This window comes from Aegilops tauschii, chromosome 1 (genome assembly GCF_002575655.3).
Source record: "Aegilops tauschii subsp. strangulata cultivar AL8/78 chromosome 1, Aet v6.0, whole genome shotgun sequence".
NCBI classification, from domain to species: domain Eukaryota; kingdom Viridiplantae; phylum Streptophyta; class Magnoliopsida; order Poales; family Poaceae; genus Aegilops; species Aegilops tauschii.
In genome coordinates, this window is record NC_053035.3 from 179,494,246 (window position 1) to 179,517,618 (window position 23,373).

A 23,373-nucleotide genomic window follows, 5' to 3' on the forward strand; every position below is an offset into this window, starting at 1 on the left:
AAGAATGAGTTCTTCATTCCAATCAACTATGTCTGTGCAAAAGTTGAGGAGGCCTGTGTCATGAAGTACACTGAGGACAATAGTGAAGCATGGCAGTGATTCCATGTCCACATGAGGAATATGCTCGTGGTCGAAGACTTTGTCCTTGTTGAAGAGCAGTGAAGAATAGAAGTTGGCCTGGCTGGCGGTCCAGAAGCGCTTCCTTCTAAGACGAGCAGAATCATAGGGATTGTAGTCAGTGAAGAACACGTGCTCGCCAAAGAAATCATCAGCCTTGAATTTCTGCTTCTTTGAGAATGAATCCTTTGGCTTGGGCTGAGGAGTGTCAGTCAATTGCATTATCACCTCAGGAATCGCAATCTCAGGTTCTTCATGCCGAGGAATTTCAGCTTCTACTCCAGTGACAGCCTGGGTCTTCAATTCTTCAATTTCATTTTCTTCAGCACTAGTGGCTGGAATTTCTTCATGGACAGACGGTGTGGCATGAGGTTCATCAGATCCCATTTGAACTGTAGTTGCTGGGGACTGAGGAATTTGTTGCAATGGTGTGAAGAGTGGAGAGTTGGGGTGCTGACTTTCCCAAAAGTCATCATTCAGCACAGGTGTGGTACAACCAATGTCCACATCTTCATCTTCCATTTCTTCAACGCCGGCCTCTTCAGCAGTAAACTGAGGCATAGGCGAGGAAACATCTGGAGTTGAAGGGATTTCATCCACTTCAATTTCTTCATCCATCTACTCTGACGTAGCAGCAGAAGGAGTTTCTTCATCAGATCCGCTAGGGATCACATATTCTTCATCAAAAGGGACGGTTTCCTTGATGGCATGGTAGTGAGAGGAACGGCATCAATTGGGTTTGCAAATGAGTTGGTCATTGACTTCATCTTCTTCTGAGCCGAAGAATCTGAAGAAGTTGATGCCTTCCTTTTCTTCACTACTGCACGCTCTGCAGCCTTGGTCTTCTTCACATCTTATGCAGATGGAAGGATTGGAGTTGGTGTAGGCGCAGGAGGAGCAGAGGAATGTGGTTGATTTTCTTCAGGCACAACTGATGCAGCTGCCCTGATCTCTTCATTTTCTTCAGGCGCACCACTAGCGGATGCCCTGGCAATGTCATCAGCGGCTGGAATGCAGTCATCAGCCCTGGAACTCACATTTTCTTCAGTAGTCTGAATGTCATCAACGGTGCTGGCATGTTCTTCGGTCGGCTGAGCAGATGCTTCAGCCTGAGGAATTTCTTGTTGCGATGGGGCTGCAACATTGGAGGTGAACTTCTGAGTCAGTTTAACAAACCTGACCTTAGCTCCTTGCCAATCAGCATAGTAAGCATTGAAATCATCGCTGAGGACTTTGATTTCAGACTGGATCTTCACAAGATCATCAGTTGTCATAGAGATAACGTTGTTCTTCAGGAATTTCTCCTTCCTGTACTGCGCTTTCTTGATCTGCCTGGCCTTCTCAAATTTCCATTTCTCTTCTTGGATGAAGGCAGTCAGCATATGATTTTGGCCAGGAGTCAACTTGAAATCAGGCATAGGAGTGTTTGGGTCCTTGTGCCAGAGATCAATGTAGTCGAGGATCAACTTTTGATCCAAAAGCAGTGGCACATTTGTGCCCTTGGCTCTAGCGGCCCTGACTTGCCTATCTCTGATGATTTCAGCAAGTTCTTCATCATCAGCTTCGTCTTGTTCAGACGGCACTTGGAAGGCGACCTGCTTCTTGTGAGGACTTGGGCAAGAATCTCGTCCAGCAGTGGTCTTTATCTTCAGCAGAGAGGGTCCTGTTGAAGAATTTGGTGCAGCTGAGGAACTAGCTGAAGCTCCTGAGGCAATAGAGATGCATGTAGTCCTTTGGCACGTGGCAAGATGCACAGGTGCTGAGGACTTGGTCGGAGCAGCTGAGGACTTTGGAGGAGCTGAGGATTTTGGAGGAGCAGGAGCAGCGTGAGGAATTGGCCGTGAGGGCTTTGAGGATTCTGGCCGTGAGGGCATTGAGGATTCTGGCCGTGAGGGCATTGAAGGTGAAGCACTTGGCTTACGCGCAGGCTTCTTTGCCATGGATTTCTTCGGCTTGACAGAGGCCTCAGCGGCAGCAGCAGTAGAGTCTTCATTGAATTTCCTCACTGCTTCTCTGGCTTGTCTAGCCAGCTTGGCTTGGCGCTTGGCCCATTCTTCAGGATAGTCCTCACCGCGCTTGAGGCTGGTGGGATCCGCTTCTTGGCCAGGTGCCAGTGGAGGTCTTGGGCATGGAGGATTGAGTGAGAATTTCTTCATGTATTTGGGAATAACATATCTGTACTCCCTCCACTCTCTTGCCCATCTCCTTTCTATCCTCTGAATGAGCACCTTGCGCTGATTTTTGTCCTCTTTTCCAAACTTGTCCTCATCAGGAGTGCAGTAATCCTTGTATATGTCATCAGGGATTTCAAAAGCAGTATTAACCTCAGGCCTCTTTCCTCCCTTCTGTGGCTTCTTTCCATCAGCCATTTTCTTTAGATGAGGAATTTGAACAATGGAATTCTCTGAAGAAGTATGCAACTTTTCTTTGAGGAACACTGCAAATGAGTTAAGTTGATGAGAACCTAGAGATTCAGCAGCGGACATGAGTACCTGTGAACAGAGTATAGTTGCGAGGAATTTGGAGAGGTCATATGCGTTCTCAGAAGGTTTTTCAAAAAGAACAAGTTTGAGGAATTTGACCAGATGAGTCTTGAAGAATTTCACTAAGTGCTCTTTGTCTTAGGTTCCAGAGTTGTATAGATCAAAGATCCACACAATTGAGGAATCTTGAAGAAAAATTATTGTTTAGAGAAACGAATCAAGAACAGATGACATGTGAGGTGTTTAGTGTGTGAAGAATTTGAAGAATAAACACCTTTGAAGATTTTGTAGAAATCATTTGAATCAAAGAGGGCAGTAAAAGTAACTTTTAATTACCCTGATCGAAGAACACGACGAACTAGGATGTAGAGATGAGAAGTTCGTCTGTGCAGATCTTCCACGCCCTAACTCGGCGGAGGAAGTCGGCTACGACGGCGGCGGAGTGAAGATTTCCGCGGCCGGCGCGAGTACGGCAACCACGAGGTCGAGGCAGTGGAGCTCTTCCTCACCGGCGACGATGAAGTAGCGGTGGCGCTAGGGTTTGAGAAGCTCGAGCTGGAGAGAGGTCGAGCAGAGTAAAGGAAGTGACGAAGGGGAGGGGGGTATTTATAGCCACGGTGAAAAACTGTTTGCCCGAAGAATTTGGATGAACGTGCCCCTGACCCTTCTCATTCGCATGACATGTGTCACCCACGTACTGAGAAGTGGAGATCGTGTGAGATCGTGGGTGAATAGATAAGTATTTCGTGGGATGCGGAACGGTTTGAGCGGCAAAGCCGAAAATTTGGATAAGATAAGTTTTAACATTCCGTTCGTAAATTCTTCAGCTGACAAGGACACAGTGAAGATTTTGAACGAGTTTCAAATAGAACGCACATGAAGAATTTGTGAATAGATTGGGTTGAGTATAGCATAGAAGGGGAAGGGTCCGATCACATTCACTTAGCAAAAAAGCAACTTGAAGAATTAGCCATAAGTGAATGCTGTAGAGGACATAAACTCATATATATATATAGCTAATGAAGAAAAACGACGGAAACAGTGAAGATAATGCAAAGTTGAAGAAAATGAACAACTGAGGAATTTCAAAACTGAGGAAAAACTCAAATTGAAGATTTTCAACTTTTGGTGGTGGCGTGACCCACCGTATAAGAATGATGATTTCAGACACCGCGTACAATTGCCGTAGGGTTCTGAGAATCAAATTCTTCGTTAATTTCTTCACACTTAGAGTGTTATTCTTCATTGATTGAAGAAAAACGTTTCTTCATGTGTTGCACATCTAAGTCATCAATTTTGCATAAGTGTTAGGATGAGTGTCCTTTTCAAAGAACATTCGAAGATTCTAAGATATTTAGCTCACACCGCAACTTGCGAAATCTCTTCTCATCCAAGGGCTTTGTGAAGATATCGGCTAGCTGTTCTTCAGTCTTCACATGCTCAATAGAAATGTCGCCCTTCAACACATGATCACGAAGAAAATGATGACGAATCTGAATGTGCTTTGTCTTCGAGTTCTGAACTGGGTTGTGAGCAATCTTGATGGCACTCTCATTATCACAGAAGAGAGGCACATTCTTCACGTTGACGCCGTAGTCCTTGATAGTTTGCTTCATCCATAGCAATTGAGCACAGCAAGAACCAGCAGCAATGTACTCAGCTTCAGCAGTAGACAGTGATACGCAGTTTTGTTTCTTCGAGGACCAACAGACCAAAGATCGTCTGAGGAAATGACATGTACCAGATGTTGACTTGCGGTCCACACGATCACCAGCATAGTCAGAGTCAGAATATCCAATGAGATCAAAAGCTGAGCCCTTGGGGTACCATAATCCAAGTGTTGGTGTGTGAGCTAGATATCGAAGAATATGTTTCACAGCCTTATGGTGTGATTCCTTCGGTGTAGCTTGAAATCGGGTACACATGCAAACACTAAGCATTATATCTGGCCTAGATGCACATAAATACAATAAAGAACCAATCATGGAGCGGTATACCTTTTGATCAAAGTCAATACCATTTTCATCAGTGCATAGACGGCCATTTGTGGGCATAGGAATTTTGACGCCTTTGCAATCTTGCATGCCGAATTTCCTCAGTACATCCTTGAGGTATTTCTCCTGAGATATGAATATGCCATTGCGTTGTTGACGAATTTGAAGACCTAGGAAGAATTTCAATTCTCCCATCATAGACATTTGATATTCTTCACTCATCATATAGGCAAATTCATCACTATAACGTTGGTCAGTACAGCCAAAGATAATATCATCAATATATATTTGGCACACAAACAGTTCACCATCATAAGATTTAGTGAAAAGAGTAGGGTCGAGTGAACCGGGTTTGAAGCCTTTCTTCATGAGGAATTCCTTCAAAGTATCATACCACGCCCGAGGGGCCTACTTGAGGCCATAGAGGGCCTTATTGAGTCTGAAGACTTTGTCAGGATTCTTTGGATCTTCAAAACCTGGGGGTTGAGCAACATATACTTCTTCCTCAAGCTTACCGTTGAGGAATGAACTTTTCACATCCATTTGATATAAGATGATGTCATGATGGTTAGCATAAGCAAGTAATATGCGAATAGCCTCAAGCCTAGCAACAGGTGCAAAAGTTTCATCGAAATCAATTCCTTCAACCTGTGTGTAGCCTTGAGCTACAAGCCGTGCCTTATTCCTCAACACAAGGCCATTTTCATCTTGCTTGTTGCGGTAGATCCACTTTGTACCAATGATATTGTGCTTGCGAGGATCTGGACGTTTGACCAGTTCCCAAACGTTGTGGAGCTCGAATTGATGTAATTCTTCTTGCATGGCCTGAATCCACTCAGGCTCCAGAAATGCTTCATCTACCTTAGTGGGCTCTGTGATAGAGACAAAAGCATAGTGCCCACAAAAGTTAGATAAATGTGAAGCTTTTGAGCGTGTGAGAGGACCTGGTGCTTCAATGTCATCGATGATCTTTTCAACTTGCACTTCTTTTGCAACGCGAGGATGAGCTGGTTGTCGTCGAGGAATTTGATCAGCATTTTCTTCAGCACCATTTTCTTCATCATTTTCTTCAGGTGCATTAGCTCGACGTTCTTCATGTTCTGGAATGAATTCTTCAGCAGATTCTTCGGTAGGAATGACATCCTCAGTAGCCTTGAGCTTGATAGTTTCCTCAGGTGCTGGTTCATCTATCACAGAAGGTAGGTGCTCTCTTTGCGAGCCATTAGTTTCATCGTACCGCACATCTACAGTTTCAACAACCTTGTGAAGAACGTTGTTGAAGACTCTGTAGGTGTGCGAGTCCTTTCCGTAACCAAGCATAAAACCTTCATGTGCTTTCGGTGCAAATTTAGCATTGTGATGAGGATCTCTAATCCAACATTTAGCACCGAAGACTTTGAAATAACTCACATTGGGTTTCTTGTCAGTGAGGAGTTCATAGGCAGTCTTCTTGAAGAATTTGTGAAGATATACCATGTTGATGATGTGGCACGCAATATAAATTGCCTCAATACAGAAGTGATGAGGCGTCTTGTACTCATCAAGCATAGTGCGAGCCATCTCAACAAGAGTTCTGTTCTTGCGCTCCACGACGCCATTCTGGTGAGGAGTATAAGGAGCAGATAACTCATGAGTAATACCAAGTTCATCAAGATAGTCATCAAGACCAGAGTTCTTGAACTCTGTTCCATTATCACTTCTGATGTGCTTGATCTTCACACCAAAGTTGGTTGAAGCCCTCGAGGAAAATCGTTTGAAGACTTCCTGCACTTCATGTTTGTAAGTGACAATATGTACCCAAGTGTAACGAGAGTAATCATCAACAATAACAAAGCCATAGAGAGATGCATCATTTGTGACTGCCGAGTAATGGTTAGGACCGAAGAGATCCATATGAAGTAAGTCAAATGGTCGAGTAGTGGTCATGATAGTCTTCGTTGGATGCTTAGCCTTGGTCATCTTTCCAGCTTCACAGGCTCCGCATAAGTGATCCTTGAGGAATTGGACATTCTCAATGCCAATGACATGCTTCTTCTTCGCAAGCGTGTGCAAATTCCTCATGCCTGCATGACCAAGTCGTCGATGCCATAGCCAGCCTTCTGAAGCTTTTGCAAGTAGGCACACGGCTGGTTGCGGTCCTGTAGAGAAATCAACAATATACAAGTCTCCTCTCCTAAAGCCTTCGAAGACTTTGGAATTGTCAGCTTCCATAACCACAACACAACGATACTTGCCAAAGACAACAACCATATCAAGATCACAAAGCATTGAGACAGACATGAGGTTGTATCCTAAGGACTCGACAAGCATGACTTTGTCCATGTGTCGATCCTTTGTGATCGCAACCTTACCTAGACCCAATACCTGACTTTTGCCTTTGTCAGAGAAGATGATATGCTTCAGATGCGATGGTGATAAGGGAGCATCCATCAATAGATTCTTGTCACCAGTCATGTGATTTGTACATCCACTATCGAGGACCCACTCAGTGGCTTTGGGTTGATCATCCTGCAGATGAATTAGTGCAGCTTACGAACTCATATACTTCATCAGTGAAGAATATGACATCAATTCATCAGATCAATTTCATCAAGTAATAGAACAGATAAAGTAGTGTGAGGACGTGAGAAATGAAAGTTCATTTCTTCATGATTAGCCTACGTCCTTTCAAGCACTTTTCAGGTCTCCAGCAAATTCTTCAGACGTTCACGCACGTCTGGAGACCTGACCGTGCAGAAGAGATTAGTTCTTTTTCTTCACCACCCACATCTGAAGGGGTGGCAAAGAGTTCATCACTCTGCGAGCTCCATACGAGAAAGGTGGCATAGAAGGCAATCCATTTCGTTTCACATAAGAGGAATTAGGGTAAGCATATGAATAAGCAGAGAAATTCTTCGAGGACTTATGAACATAATGATTAGAAGAATAATTCTCATATTCATAGCCCTTAGCTCTTCCTTGCGAAACAGAGTTGTTAGCATGATGATATTCATATGAGGACTTTGATCCTTTTGAGGAATTTGATCCACGTGAGGAATTTGGTCCGTATGAGGACTTGGATCCATATGAAGAATTTGGTCCATATGATGAATTTGATCTGGGGTTCCTATTCTTCACAGGTGGTGTCAAGAGGACATTCACCTAAAGACTTTCAAGGCACCTTTTGGGAACCCAGATTTTCTTCATAGGGGAACTGTTCCTGCAGTTAGTGCCAACATATCTAGCAAATACTTCACCATTCTGATTTTTGAAGTTTATAGTGGAGTCAAATGGCTCATCAGAAGAATGAGGAGATTCACATGTAAAGCCAGATAGATTAGATGGATCAACTGGAGGTCCCTGTGCAGCAACCCATGAGGTTTTGGGGTACTGCTCAGGCTTCCAATATGTACCATCAGCATTGAGTTTCCTCTCAAAGGCAATACCCTCTTTCCTAGGGTTCCTGTTGAGGATCTGCTTTTTAAGCACATCACAAAGAGTCTGATGCCCTTTGAGGCTTTTGTACATGCCTGTCATGTACAATTCATTCAGCCCTGCATCGTCAATGATACTAGCAATGTCCTCAGTGATAGAGGCAAAGGTGTCCCGTCTTTCAATGAGATGATGGATATCGCTTTGGTGGAAGTCGACTTTGACGATCCGACTACGAACGTGCGATGACGTCGCGCCTTAGCAATCGCTAAACCAACTCCGAGAGGTTATTGACCATGCCGGAGCACGACCAACCTGACCACGAGGGTCTATTTCCTGCGAGCAAACGAAGAACAAGCAAGAAACTAAGATTGCAATCTGGATATTGCGAATATAAGATGAAAGCTTTATTGATCAAGGTGGGGTTCTGTGACGCCTTTGTCTGGTCGTTGAACACAAACGAAGTACGCGAAGTTGCAGCTATGGTGAACTTTTAATCTAAACAAAACCCAAAGTCTAAACGACGCCCTAAGGGCTGTATATATGGAGGAAGAGGGGGGGAATTTCGTGGCCCTTGGGGAAGGGGTCCGAAACCAACCCTATCTCTTGTTTCCCCACACATACGGACTCTAAAAATAGCCTATACTCAAGTATTTCGAAATTACATGGGCCTGGCCCAATAATAAGGTGACGCAGCACCTAGAATAGCCTCTGGACGAAAGTTATGAAGTAGCATCTTGTATATTTCGTCCAAGGCTTCATGCACGCATTATGGTGGCTTCAATGTCCTAAAATCATCACTTGTAACTCCGTTCTTGTCCCCCATGCGCATGCCATCATCTCCATGCTTGTTCTTGCTCCAATGTTCATCCTTCTCAAAGCTTGGCCCTTCATTTGTAAGCAAAACAAATGTATCCAATTTGGGCAGCATCATATTCTCATGAACATTAGAATCATTACCAAGAAACGAAAGTACCTGGTAATTTAATTGGCGTGCGTGAGCTCTAGTAATTGGTCCAGTATGTATAGCAACAGGGGTTGTGGGTGTAACAGTGGTATTGATGTCCTCATCACTCAGATGAGGAATTAGTGATAGCAGAGGCAGGTGAAGAGTTTGTAACATTAGAAGCATTTGAACATTCAGGTGAAGAATTAGCAGATTCACGTTCAAAGCATTTCAAACATGGAGGAACAAATTATTCCTGAGCAGCGCTGATTTGTTGAGCAAGTAATGAATCGCGCTCCTTCTGAAGATCTTCATAACTCACTCTTAGCTTCTCAAGATCTTGCGTTCTTTGAAGAAATTCATAAGAAAGCTTCTCATGATCAGATAAGAGAGTGTTATGATGACCTTGAAGGTTGTCAAACCTAGTCTGAAGTCTCTGAAGATTTTCAGTCAAGGTTTTAGTGCGATCCATTTCTTCACCCAACATATCATCACTTTTGTCTAGCATGTTTTGAACCTTTTCAAAAGCCATTTGTTGTTTCACAGCAATCTTAGCAAATTTAGAGTAGCTGGGCTTGAGGTTTTCATCAGATTCATTCTCACTAGATTCAGAGGAGGTATATTTGAGTACCTTGGCACCCTTTGCCATGAAGCAATAGGTGGGAGCGTAGTCATCATTGCCTTCATCAGCCTTGTTGGTGAAGCCATTTTCTTCAGAGTTGAAGATAGACTTGCTGACGGATGCAGTAGCGAGAGCTAGACTCGCTACTCCAGACTCGGACTCCTCAGATGCCTCCTCTTCCTCATGTTCCTCAGATTCAGCTTCAGAGTCCATTTCTTTGCCAATGAATGCCCGAGCCTTCTTGGAGCTGCTCTTCTTGTGAGATGAAGACTTTGAGGATTTTGATGATGAAGATTTTGAGGATTTCTTCTTTTTCTTTGCATCATCAGAACTGTAATCCTTGTATTTCTTCTTCTTTGATTCCTTTTCCCACTGAGGACAATCTTGAATGTAGTGTCCAGGTTTCTTGCATTTGTGACAAAGCCTCTTCTTGTAGTCACTGGATGAGGAATCATTGCTCCTTGAGGAACTTCCAAAGCGACCACGTCTTGAGAACTTCTGAAATTTCTTCACGAGCAGTGCTAGTTCCTGGCTCAGTTCTTCAGGATCACCAAGGCTGCTGCCAGAGTCTTCATCTTCAGACTCAGAAACTGCCTTGGCCTTCAGTGCACGTGATCTGCCATAGCTCGAACCATAGAGGTCTCTCTTTTCAGCAAGCTGGAACTCATGAGTATTTAGCCTTTCGAGGATATCAGCGGGATCAAGTGACTTGTAATCAGCACGTTCTTGTATCATCAATGCCAGAGTATCAAATGAGGAATCAAGCGATCTCAACAATTTCTTCACCACCTCATGGTCGGTGATGTCAGTGGCACCAAGCGCTTGAAGCTCATTTGAGATGTCAGTGAGGCGATCGAAGGTTTGTTGAACATTTTCATTGTCGAGTCTTTTGAAGTGGTTGAAGAGATTCCGAAGAACATCAACTCGAGAGTCACGCTGAGTTGAGACTCCTTCATTCACTTTGGACAGCCTATCCTAGATAAGCTTAGCAGTTTCCAAAGTACTCACTCTTCCATACTGTCCTTTGCTCAGATGGCCACATATGATATTCTTCGCTTGAGAGTCGAGTTGCTTGAATCTCTTCACATCAGCAGCATTCAGAGAAGGTGTGACTGAGGGAACACCATTTTCCACAACATACCAGAGATCGTTATCAATTGCCTCAAGATGCATTCGCATCTTATTCTTCCAGTAGGGGTAGTCTGTCCCATCGAAGGTAGGACACCCAGCAGAGACCTTGATCATACCTGCGGTCGACATAACTAAAACTCCAGGCGGTTAAACCAAAATCACACAGAACAAGGGAGTACCTTGCTCTGATACCAATTGAAAGTGCGTTATATCGACTAGAGAGGGGTGAATAGGCAATTTTTATGAATTCTTCACTGAGGAATTTGCAGGTGAGGAAATTCCTTAGCGAAGAACTACTTGCAGTGGAATAAGTACTCAAAGTAAACATAACAGAACACAAGCATGGTCATCATGATGAAATGAAGACAAGCACAGAGTACAGAAAGCGTAAACACAGGATAACACAGGATGAAGACAAACAGACTAAAGAAATTGAACCGAGGAAATTGAGAAAGTCTTCAGTCAAAGTCTTCAAACACAGATATGACAAGCACACAACACAGTAATGAGGAAATGAAAGAGTTGAGGAAATAGAACCAGAAAGCTTGGTGAAGACAATGATTTGGTAGACCAGTTCCAACTGCTGTCTCAGTTGTACATCTGGTTGGAGCGGCTAGGTATTTAAACCTGAGGACACACAGTCCTGGACACACAGTCCTCACCGTATTCTCCTTGAGCTAAGGTCACACAGACCTCACCCAATCACTCGTGGTAAGTCTTCAGGTGACTTCCGAACCTTCACAAACTCGGTCACTCGGCGATCCACAATTCCTCTTGGATGCTCTAGACCAAGACGCCTAACCATCTGGAAGAAGCACAGTCTTCAAAGGTAACAAGCGTCGGATCCACGCAGGTTCAATCTCTTCAGTGATGCTCAATCACTTTGGGTTTGTAGGTGTTTGGGTTTGGGTTTTCCTCACTTGATGATTTTCGCTCAAAGTCCTCGGAGGATGGGATGCTCTCAAATGACAAGTGTCAGTTTCTCTCGGAGCAGCCAACCAACTAGTGGTTGTAGGGGGCGGCTATTTATAGCCTAGGGAGCAGCCCGACATGATAAGACATAAATGCCCTTCAATGATATGACCGTTAGCTGGGTAGATATTTTGGGACAGCTGGCGCATAGCACAACAACAGTCGGAAATTTGAGACTCAAATTCCTCAGCGCTATCATGTTCCTCACCGTGTAGGCAATCCGCACTGGCGAATTCCTAACTCCTCAGTCAGAACAAATTCCTCAGAGACCAGAAGAACTTCGTCTCTGTCACTGAAGAATATGACTGAACTGTATGAGATTTCCAATGGCTTCACTCGAAGGGATTGGTAGGTGTAGGATTTTGAGTTGAGCATCACTTGGAAATTTTTCCTTAGTATTTCCTCGACCCCTTTAACAGTACGGTGTTTCCTATGACTCAAGAAAGAGAAAATGAAATCACGAAAACAAAAGTCTTCACGCCTCATGTTCCTCAAATGAATACCAAGTCTTCAAGGTCACACCAATTTCTTCACTTTCAAAGTCTTCAGAAAGTCTTCAGAAATCCAAAGTCTTCAGTCGAAGAACTTCATTTTTAGGGGTTGACTTCCTCTGTAAATATCAAACTCCTCATAGACTTATAGACATGTGTACACTCATAAACACATTAGTCTCTTAACCTATAAGTCTTCAATACACCAAAATCACTAAGGGGCACTAGATGCACTTACAGTTAGCGCGAGACGGAGGGCACTGTAGGACAACACCATAAATAAAATATACAATCATACCAACCAAGATCACGATTAACCTACAGGACAAAACGGATCTACTCAAACATCATAGGATACCAAATATCATTTGGAAATAATATATGGAGTTGAGCACCATGTTTAAGTAGACATTACAGCGGGGAGAAGAGGCGTTACACCGCTACATAGAGGGGGAGGGAGTTGGTGTTGACGGTAGCAAGATTGATGATGTAGATCGCCGTCACGATCCTTGCCCCGGTGGCACTCTGGCGCCACCGGGAGAGAGGGGGAGAGAGCCCCCTCCTTCTTATTTTTCCTTAGCCTCCCCCCTAGATGGGAGGAGAGTTCCCCCTCTGGTCCATCTTGGTTCATACATACATAAGCATACATGGGATAGTAGATGACCCGGTTCTCTCTTAGGTTGGTGCACTAGCGTATCTAGCCCATTAGAGCAATCGAGCTGGTGTCTCTCTAGTATCCGTACAACAATAGCATTCCCGTGGTTCCACCTCTTAGAGCTCACCCCTTGGTTGTGCGCACCCCATCTATCTTCCGTGTGTGTGTTCCTAGTGATATTCTTCGGTTTCATCTATTTGTCTTACTTGCAATTTGTGCATCTTTTCAACTTTTTCAACATCTTGACTAACATTTGCTTGAATTATTTGTGCCACTTCCTAACCGAGATCCTCCATAAGCCTTTTACTTGTAGGTGTGAGAAACAATACCCGGTTCCAATTCTACTATTATAGCATCTCGTGGGATCGTAATTGTTACATCCACAATCTTCGGAAAAGGTAACTTTGGTTTTGTTCTCTCATTCTCCTACTCACCACCACTTCCACATGATGGATAGGCCTACTTCTTCGGCGAACCTGCTCTTCGAGGATCAAGATGATGAACATGACTACGTCACCAAGAATCACTTCTTCATCGCACGGCGAGCGCTACATCAAGAGAGTGAAGCTTTGGGTTATCGCATCGAGCAACTCGCCACCGACCTACAACAATTGGAAGCAAGACAACGGGACTATTTGGACGCCAACCTCTCCAAACAAATGGATGAATTCCGCAACATGATCGTGAGCCGCGCGTCTTCCTCAACCTCTTCTCCAAGACGGCGCCACTCAAGTCGCCACTCGTCATAATATTCTTCTTTCGATGCAAGTCCTCCTTGGCGCGACGACACTCAAGACCGTCAAGTGCAAGAAAATCCGTTCCATGGCAAGGGCCTACAAGACCGAGTTTGAGCACGTGAGCAGGCGCGACGCCAAGAACGAGAAGCCATGGATCAAGAACAACTACTGCCACATCGTCCACGTCAAGCATCTCAAGATGGCGATGCAATCCGGCAAGAGCAACAAAGCCGTGAAGCTCAAGCTCAAGCGGCTCACGACGCACTCCGGGAGTCCACTCGAGCAAGAGGAAGCACTTCGTTAAGCATGACAAGAAGAAGCCGCCTGACGTGAAGAACAACAAGAAAGGAGAAACCGGGCACATATGCCTCGACCTCCTGTGTGCCAAGAGTGCAACCACGGTGAAGATCCCCCTCCATGTCAAGAGCTACAACAAGTGGATAGAGTGCTTGAAGACCCTCCTCCATGCCAAGAGCGACATCAACATTGTCACTATGATGAAGAACTCTGCTATGGCAAGCTCAAGTTCACCATGCCCAAGTTCTCCAGAAGCAATGAACCTGAGGAGTACCTCTCACGGGCATTGAAAGTCGACAAGATATTCCGTCTTCACAACTATGACGAGGAAAAGAAGATCGCCATGGCATCCCTCGAGTTTCAATACTACGTCCTCATTTGGTGGGAGCAAGTGATTGAGCGACGCTGCGAGAAGGACGAGCCTCCCATCATGACTTGGATACAAATGAAGGACGTCAAGCGCGCTCGCTTCGTGCCTACGTACTACACACGAGATCTCTTCAAGAAGTTGCAACTCCTCAAGCAAGGCACGAAGACCATGAAAGAATACTACCAAGAATGGAAATCGCCATGATACGAGCTAATGTCAAAGAAGATGATGAGCAAACAATGGCACGCTTCTTGAACAGCCGCAACCACCCAATAAGTAAGATCGCCGATTTCCAACCCTACTCCAACCTTCTCGAGCTAGTTCATCAGGAGACCAAGGCGGAGCAACAAGTCCAAGAAGACTTTAAATACGCCAAGTACTCATCCAAGACCTACGGTTCATACACTCAAGCTACCTGTACTATGACTTCGGCACCTCCTACCTCGAGTAGAGCATCACCAAGTACCGGTGACAAGTCAAGTTCCAAGCAAGCGACGCCTTCCTCGACTCGTCCTCCGGCAGGCAACTACAAGAACAAGACTTCTTCATCGGCACCACTAGACGGCCCCGTCAAGACAAGTTATATCAAGTGCTTCATATGTGGTGGCCATGGACACAAGTCTTTCCAATTCATCAACAAGCGGACCATGATTGCAAATGATGATGGCACGTACGACTCCATGAGTGACGACGAGATGGAAGCTCTTGAGCACATCGCCATGCACCGTCAAGTGAACAAAGAAGAAGATGCCCAAGTCTATTGTGACAATGATTCAAGTCCCGCTCTTGTGGTCTCCGATAACCCTCAAGTATAGGGGATTATTTTTAGCCTTCTTCGATAAATAAGAGTGTCGAATCCAACGAGGAGCTAAAGGTAGAACAAATATTCCCTCAAGTTCTATCGACCACCGATACAACTCTACGCACACTTGATCTTTGCTTTACCTAGAACAAGTATGAAACTATTTTGCAAGAATAAAACTACATGTACTTTGCAAGAATAAAACTAGGAATAAATTGCAAGGTAATAAAAGTGGATAGCTTTTGTCAACAAGAAAGTCATTTGTCCCTAGGCAATCGATAACAAGTACCGGTAATCATTCTTGTAATTTTATATGAGGGAGAGGCATGAACATACTTTCTCTACTTGGATCATATGCACTCATGATTGGACCCCTAGCAAGCATCCGCAACTACTAAAGATCATTAAGGTCGTGAAACCCAACCATAGCATTAAGTATCAAGTCCTTTTTATCCCATACGCAACAACCCACCTACTCAGGTTTAAGCTTCTATCACTCTCGCAACCCACCATAAGCGAATCATGAACGTATTGCAACACCCTACAGCGGGGATCCCTCACGTTTGCACGAGACGGAGGGCACCGTAGGACACCACCATAAATAAAATATACAATCATACCAACCAAGATCACGATTAACCCACAGGACAAAACGGATCTACTCAAACATCATAGGATAGCCAAATATCAATGGGAAATAATACATGGAGTTGAGCACCATGTTTAAGTAGAGATTACAGCGGGGAGAAGAGGTGTTACGCCGCTGCATAGAGGGGAAGAGAGTTGGTGTTCACGGTAACAAGATTGTTGATGTAGATCGTCGTCATGATCCTTGCCCCGGTGGCACTCCGGCGCCTCCGGGAGAGAGGGGGAGAGAGCTCCCTCCTTCTTCGTCTTCCTTGCCCCCCCTAGATGGGAGGAGAGTTCCCCCTCTGGTCCATGGTCTCCATGGCGGGGGAGGAGCGGGAGCCCCTCCGAGATTGCATCTCTCTCTCTCTCTCTCTCTCTCTCTCTATTCTCTTCTGTTTCGCGTTCCCCAGATCTGGCCCTTCACCATTTCTTAAATTCCCGGAGATCTATAACTCCGATTGCGCTGAAATTTTTACATAATTTTTTCCATAAACTATTTTTCTTGCGCCAGAAGAAGGGCCCCAACCGACCTTCGAGGAGGGCACAAGATACCTGAGCGCGCCAGGGGGTGCCCGGCGCGCCCTGGTGGGTTGTGGTCACTGTGGGCCCCCATTTGTGTTGATTCCACCTCCCAAAAATCATAGATATTCCAAAATAATTCTCCGTAAATTTTTATCGCGTTCGGACTTCGTTTGATATGGATTTTCTACGAAACAAAAAACATGCAACAAACAGGAACTGGCACTGGGCACTAGATCAATAGGTTAGTCCAATAAATCATATAAAAAGTTGCCAAAAATATGTGAAAGTTGTATAATATTGGCATGAAACAATCAAATATTATAGATACGACGGAGACGTATCAGCCTCCAAGGTCTTGACACATCGACACCAACAAGACAAAGACCAAAGGTGTCACATCTTCCACACCAAGGCCGGCATCAACGACGCTCCGTGAAAGTCATCATCGATGGAGGAATTTGCCACAACTTGGGAAGTGGCGAGCTATGTTCCAAGCTGCAATTGGTCAAGAAGAAGCATCCTCGCCCCTACAAGGTCCAATGGCTTAGCGACTCTGGCACCATACAAGTGGAGCACACCGTGCAAGTCTTATTCAAGATCGGCGCCTATAAGGACAACTTGGAGTGCGATGTGGTTCCTATGTCCGTGTGCCACCTTCTCTTGGGACAAGCAAGCATCCACCCATCATGGAGAGACTAGTGAGAGAGTGAACCACCACAAAGAGAGTGAGCGCCACAAGCCCAAATTGAGTGCCTCTTCGCCAAGAGAGAAAAACTTAGTCCTCCTAGCCACAAAAAGAGAGATGAGACAAGTGTACGAGAGCCCATCGAGTGTCATCCACTATGTCCTAGTGTGCAAAGATGAGATGACAAAGACTAACATTCCTAATCCTCATCATCTAGTGTTGTCTGATTTGTTGCAGGAATTTACGGATGTCTTTCCCGATGAGCTACCTCCCGGTCTTCCTCCTCTAGGTGGCATCAAACATCAGATCAACCTCATCCCCGGCGCACCTGTTCCTATCAAAGCTCCATACCGCGTCAACCCCGAAGAAACAAAAGAAATACAAAGACCGTGGACATGTGCGTGAAAGTTTGAGTCCTTGTGCTGTACCAGTCATTCTTGTGCCAAAAAGAGATGGTAACTTTCGCATGTGTTCCGATTGTAGACCCATCAATGCTATCACCGTTCGATATTGGCATCCCATTCCACGCCTTGATGATATGCTAGACGAGCTTAGTCGTCAGGGCCGGCCCTAGGGCAGGGCGAACGGGGCGGCTGCCTCGGGCCCCCAAAAGTCAGGGGGCCCCTCCCCCAGGTATGCATGTGTAGTATTAGGGCCCATGTTTAGAACGATTTTTTCTTTGAAACCCAGGCTTGCGTACTGGCCCATGTTCGCATGTAGGAAGAGACGAACGTGGAAACTGGAAACCAAATCGCTCGTTTCCGTGTCTCAAAAATATCGCTCGTTTCCCTTTTTTCGGATGACGGGATCGATCAGACCCTGACCTTGATTCCGATCGTTCCTTGACTTTTGTCCCTTCCTTCTCTTCGTTTACCTGTTCCAGTGTTCGCCGTCTTCGACAACTTGACCCCTGGTTCGACTCTCTTGGTCTTCTGTCCTGAGGAACGGCGGCGATGCGAACAAGCAGCGCTACGCGGCTACGACAGGTATGAGCACGTCTCCTTGCGCAGTCGCGCCCAACATCTTATGCCTTCGCCTGTACTGTTTTGTTATTCTTCATGTTTCTTTTCTAATCCTAAATTCTCGAATCTCGATTGATCGAACAAGGGAATTGTCGCATACTCGCATTGTCGGCGCTTGCGCTCGAATCATTGCACACATCACACAGAATAAAATTGTAGCCACACTAAATTAGAGAGAAGGTACTATACTATGCCCTAGATTTCTATAATTGATCTTGTATCCAACATGGCTTTGTGCTAATTTTAAAAGCTAATTGGTCGTTTTAATTTCAGAAACATCATGTCAGGCTTAGGCAGAAACTATCTAGAAAATATTGCTTGATGAAATTGATATTGATGCTATTATTAGCGATTTTGCATCTCGGAACATTAAAAGGAATTTTGAAGGTATTATGTAATATTTTATTCTATATGCACACTGATTTTGGATGGACTTGGCTGTTTTCTTGTATACAATTTTATATCTACATATGTTAATTACTACTCCCTCCGTCCCAAAATTGTTGTCTTAGATTTGTCTAAATACGGATGTATCAAGCCACGTTTTAGTATTAGATACATCTGTATCTAGATAAATTTAAGACAAGAATTTTGAGACGAAAGGAGTATTAAATATTTATACTAAGGGCCCCTAAGGGCCTCGGATTATTGTTTCGCCCCGGGCCCCTGAATTCTTAGGACCGGCCCTGTTAGTGGTGCCACTATTTTCTCAAAAATTGATCTTAAAAGTGGTTATTATTAAGTCCGCATACAAGAAGGTGATGAATGGAGAACCGCTTTCAAAACAAAGTTTGGTTTGTATGAGTGGTTAGTTATGCCTATGAGTTTATCGAAAGCACCCAGTACTTTCGCGTGTGTTATGCATTATGTGCTTCATCCTGACATTGGTGTGTTTGTTGTGGTCTACTTTGACCACATTCTTGTGTTTAGCAAATCCCTTAAAAATCATGTAGATCATCTTAGGGCCATTTTGCAAACTCTTCGAAAAGAATGTCTTTATGCCAATATGGAAAAATTCACTTTTGGTGTTGACAAGATTGCTTTCTTGGGCTTTGTCGTCTCTTCCAAGGATGTTCACATTGACGAGTCTAAAATTGAAGCAATTAAAACTTGGCCCCAACCCACTAATTTGCAACAAGTGCATAGTTTCCTTGATCTAGAGGGTTTTATCGTTGCTTTGTGAAAGACTTTAGCACTATTGTCGCACCGTTGCATGCTTTAGTAAGAAGAATGCACCCTTTGTTTGGGGACGATCTCAATCTACCACATTTGATGAGCTCAAATCTTTGCTTACACATGCCCCAATTCTTGCATTGCCCAATTTAAATAAAACTTTTGAGGTCCATTGTGATGCTAGTGGTAATGGAATTGGTGGAGTTTTAATGCAAGAAAAGTGACCCATTGCATACTTTAGTGAAAAACTTTCCGGTGCTCAACTTAACTATCCCATATATGACAAAGAATTGTATGCTTTAGTGCGAGTATTGCATGTTTGGGAGCATTATCTTCGCCCACATGAATTTGTCATACATACCGATCATGAGACACTAAAGTACCTTAAGGGTCAAACCAAGTTGAATAAATGGCATGCTAAATGGAGTGAATTTATTGAATCTTTTCCTTATGTGATCAAGTCCATTAAGGGTAAAGAAAATGTAGTGGCGGATGCTCTTTCCTGCAAATGCATGTTAGTTACTCAACTTGAGTTGAATGTTATTGGCTTTGAGCATGTTAAAGATCTTTATGCACATGATCCTACGTTTGCGATTCCTTATGCAAAATGTCTTGCTAACACTTGCTGGGAGAACTATTATATCAAGAATGGCTACCTTATGCGCGCTAACAAGCTTTGTATACTCGAGTCTTCGCTTTGTTTGTTACTTTTGCAAGAGGCTCACGGCGGAGGACTTATGGGACATTTTGGGCACGACAAGACCTTTGCCACACTCTCCTTCAAGTACTTTTGGCCAAATATGTTCCGCGACATGGCACGCTTCACCAACAAATGCTCTACATGCCGCAAAGCTAAGTCACAACCTCAATCTCATGGTTTACATGTGCCACTTCCAATTCCATATCAACCATGGGAAGATATTAGTATGGATTTCGTGCTTGGCTTGCCTAGGAATCAAAATGGAATGGATTCCGTATTTGTTGTTGTGGACTGATTCTCAAAATTGGCACATTTCATCCCATGCAGTAAGATGAGACGATGCTTCACATGTTGCTAATCTCTTTTCTAGGGAAATCTTGAGGTTGCATGGAGTACCAAGGACCATTGTGTCGGACCGTGACGTCAAGTTCCTAAGCTACTTTTGGAAGACCATATGCGCCAAGCTCGACATCAAGCTACTATTGTCCACGGCCTACCATCCACAAACCGATGGCCAAACGGAAGTCACCAACCGGACGTTATCTACTCTCCTACGTGTGTTGATCAAGAAAAACATCAAGGAGTGGGAGGAGTGCTTACCCATCACCAAGTATGCCTACAATCGAGCTCGACACTATACTACTGGCAAGTCCCCCTTTGAGGTTCTATACGGCTTCAACCCATTGTCCCCATTGGACATTCTACCTCCTCCGCTACAAGAATGCGCAAACATGGATTCAAGTGCAAGGGCAATATTTCTCAAGAAGATGCATGAAGATATAAGGACAACGATCGAGCGTTAAGTACATACCATCGCCACCAAGCTCAACATCAACAAGAGACCGATGGTGTTCCAACCGGGAGATCTCGTATGGCTTCATCTTCGCAAGGACCGCTTCCCCAGTGAGCACCAGTCAAAGCTACTACCACAAGCCGATGGACCATTCAAGGTGCTTGCACGCTACAATGACAACGCCTACAAGATAGACATCCCATGCAACAAGTACAACGTAAGCGACATCTTCAACGTCAAGGACTTGGCCAAGTACCATGGTAATGAAGATCACGATCCGCAGACGGATCTCTCCCAAGGGGGAGATGATGCGGAGCATCCTTCCATCATACCCATGGACTCTACGCCAACACATCAAGCACCACGTGGACCCATGACAAGAGCTAGAGCACGCATAATGGAAACCGAGGTGAACTCCTTCCTACTTGACGTGCATATGGACACGAGTGGAACTTGGGTGCTACCTCACCAAAATGCACTATGTATCATTAGGTACGAAGAGGAACACTCCCAAGGGGTTAAGGAGCATCACCAAGGAGTAGGAGAACCACCCCAAGGCCTTGAGGAAGAAGAAGGGAGCACAAAGGAGCAGGACCGAAGGTCCCAGGCGACCCCGTGCACACGGGTCCCTGAGACCCCGTGCCCACGGACTACACTGGGAGCTACGGTTGTAGCACCCCGTGCGCACGGGCCCAACTTACCCCATCCGCACAGGCCCTACAGGATGGCCGGCTGACTTTGGGTTTTGGGCCTCCACTTCATCCACCTCGCCTCCAAGCCTATATATTCCGTACCTAGGGTTATGTTTAGACTTAGCAAAGACATATGTGAGATATTTTGAGAGCTTTTCTCCTTCTACCAGTCCATTGGAGATCGAGGCCTCTTAGGAGATGATCCACTTGTGGATTTCAAGACCTCCTCTTGGAGAAGACTACCATCATCAAGACCTCATCTCTTAGGAGTGGGAAGAACTCTACCTAGTGCTTTGTTTCCTTTGATTGTGCTTGTAATCTTGTGGATCTATGTGTTTGCTATTCTAGTGGATGTGTGATTGGGTATTGTTGGAGTGAATTCCTCTTTGTGTTCTTGGTGTTCAAGTGTGAAAAGATCCATCTAAGGGTTTCACCCTACAACACTAACCATACGCAAGAATAGTAACCTCTATGTCATCTTGGTATCATGGTATCTCATCATTGTACATTCTTCTTGCCATAATATTGTTAACCCCTCGCCCATTTTGTGTCAGTTGCCTATCGAGACTAGCCTTTGAGTATTGCCGACAATGTTACTTGTGCACATTAGTGATCATCGATCTACACCTTCCATTGCATACATACCATATCATTTTGGTATCCTCATCATGGTAATCATCATATCATCTCTTGTCACAAGATTGTTCCCGCATATACACAATTGTTATCTTGGTTTGTGCATTGCGCATAAGTGGCCATATAAAAAAAAGGAATAAGCTTTTAAGCAAAAGATAAGGAGTGAACAAAGGGCTTGTAAGGAAGTGCCATAGCATCATACCACATTGCATATAAGATTGTCATACTCGATCATCTTGGATCATATCACCGGGAATCATCCATAATAGCATACTTGGGATAGGAAGTCGTTGCATTTTTGTCTCTTATAAGTTGTGCACAAGTGTCATATCCGCCTATTGTTCAATCGCGCTAGTGTCTCTCTAGAGTTGCAACAAGAGCATTTTCCGTAGATTCCACATTTTGAGCTTGTTCCTTGGTTGCACGACCCCATTTATCTATCCGTGTGTGCGCTTCCGTGTGCCATTCATTGCTATTGGTCTACTTGTTTCACTTGCGAATTTGTGAATCTCTTTCAACATTATTGGCTCTTGCTAACATTTTGCATCAAATTTTTGTGCCACTATCCTCACCAAGCTACTCCATAAGCCTTACTTGTGTAGGTGTGAGAATTGACAAGATCCAGTACCAATTGTGCTATTTCCTTGCTACACTATTGAGTGATCGTTGATCCATTTTTTCAACATTGGATAAGGTACATTTGTTCTAGTTCTTTCCTTTCTCCCACTCACATTTGCTCGAGTCTTGTGATGGATAGGCAAAGCATTTCATCTCTGGTCTTCCACGACAACGACGGCGCGAACAACTACGTCACCATCACTCACACTGTCGAACTACAACGAGCAATGCAAGGCGCACAATCTACCTTGCGCAAGCGCATCGACGACCTCACCATCGACTTACGACAATCCCAAGCACAGACAAGAGACTACTTCAACAACAAGCTTTCCACACAAAAAGAGGAGAAAGATGCAAGGATGGAGGAGATTCAGGCCTTGTTGGTCAACGGTTCTTCCTCTCCGTCATCTTCAAGGCGGCGGCGAGCAAGTCAATCATCTTCGGAGCGCCCATGCGATGCAAGCGCAATTCATCCACGTCCACATATCCATGGCGACCACTATCACATTTGTAATCAACATCGTCATGAAGGGCAAGTGATGTAGGGCGGAACCCTAGATGGCCGATCTTTCACGAAAGGAGCGGATCCCTACGAGGAACGTGATGAACACGAGGGGAAACACGAGGGAAACACGAGAGGAACACGAGAGAAATCACACAACCAACAGGAATAGATCACACATGTGCTAGATCGATGAACACAAAGGTAAGATACAAGATCCAAAGTCAACAACGGACGATACAAACGGTAACCGGTTCTTCTCCATGAGGAGGTCTTGAATCCACGAGGGGATCTTCCCGTGAGGGGTCTTGAATCCAAGGTGGGTCTTCTCCGTAGAGGGGCCGCATTCTCTCTCGTGGAGTAGATCCGATA